The sequence below is a fragment of the Corvus brachyrhynchos genome, unplaced genomic scaffold (genome assembly GCF_000691975.1).
Source record: "Corvus brachyrhynchos isolate BGI_N302 unplaced genomic scaffold, ASM69197v1 scaffold305, whole genome shotgun sequence".
Classification (NCBI taxonomy): domain Eukaryota; kingdom Metazoa; phylum Chordata; class Aves; order Passeriformes; family Corvidae; genus Corvus; species Corvus brachyrhynchos.
Window position 1 is genome coordinate 809363 of NW_008239284.1, and position 1318 is coordinate 810680.

Below are 1318 nucleotides of genomic sequence, written 5' to 3' on the forward strand. Positions count from 1 at the left end.
GAACCCTTTACATTTAGAGCAGTTTTATAGCAAAACTTTTGAAGAAATAATGTACATACAGTAAGGAGAGGAATAGGTGGAGAGAGATGGTTTAAAGTCACTGAAAGCCACACAGACAGGTGTGGGCTGTTGCCTCCCCCTGGTTGGGAGCTTTGGTAGCCACATCTCATCCCTGGACTCAGTCAGGTTTGCCAGACTTACAGTGAAGGGGAGAACAGGTACCAGTCTGTAGCTTTTGGAAGAAAAAGCCAGATGGAAAAAAAAAAGAACCCGAAATTTATGCCAATTACTATTTAACATGGGAGCTTCCACCAGCTCTGTGGTGAGAGGTGGGAGCCAGAGGTGCAATGGAAGCACAGAGTCACGTTATCTGGAGAAGGAAGTGGTGGGAGAATTAAAATGCTGACACAAAACTCTCTCCCTTTCTGACCCTTTCACCTCCTAACTGGAGACAGGCAAACTGTTCTTCCTTCCTCTTTCTCAAATCCCAATTCAGTGAACTTGGTAGCATGAATGTAGCATTGTGGAATTATTGAAAATCTTATTTAACCCCCAAAGGGCCCATTTATGTATCCACTTGAGTGATTTCTCTGTAGAACTATTGTATATCCTCACTGACTGCTTGTAGTACTTGGGGTGCAAAGTAGAAGGTAGATTGTACAGTAATTCCTGTGGGAAGGTGTGTGTTGGAATGGACACTATGGACTGTTCTCCTGGTGCAGTTTATGGGATAATGACAACTGATGAAGGCATTTCCCTCCAAAGATCTATATTCCTCATAGCTTGTGATGTTTATGACATGAACATATTTTTTCCTTTGTAGCATTCCTTTGCCTAAAGAGATGAAATTCTCTCAGAGCTGGGATTGGAATAGAGTTGCGATGTTTGATGTCCTGTGTGTGGCAGCATTCTTGGCATTAACCACTGGGGACAGAGGAAAACACTTTTATTCCCCTTTTTCACTGGTGGAGTTTTTCAGGTGGCTGCTGGGAAAGGAAGGGGTCAGCAGAGGAAAATAAAAACTGTAATTGTTTAAACTTTAGAGGTAAAAATAGAGACTGGAACTTCCTCAGTCAGACCAACCTGTCAAGGATGAGCCCAGCATGGTCCCAGCCAGGACAGCTCCGAGGCCCAGTGTGTTCCTCACCCCCTGTACCCCTGCAGCATCTCCTGGGAATGCCAGGGCAGCATCCATGGGCTCAGTTCCCTGGGCCCCTGCAGCATCTCCTGGGAATGCCAGGGCAGCATCCATGGGCTCAGTTCCCTGGGCCCCTGCAGCATCTCCTCGGAATGCCAGGGCAGCATCCATGGGCTCACT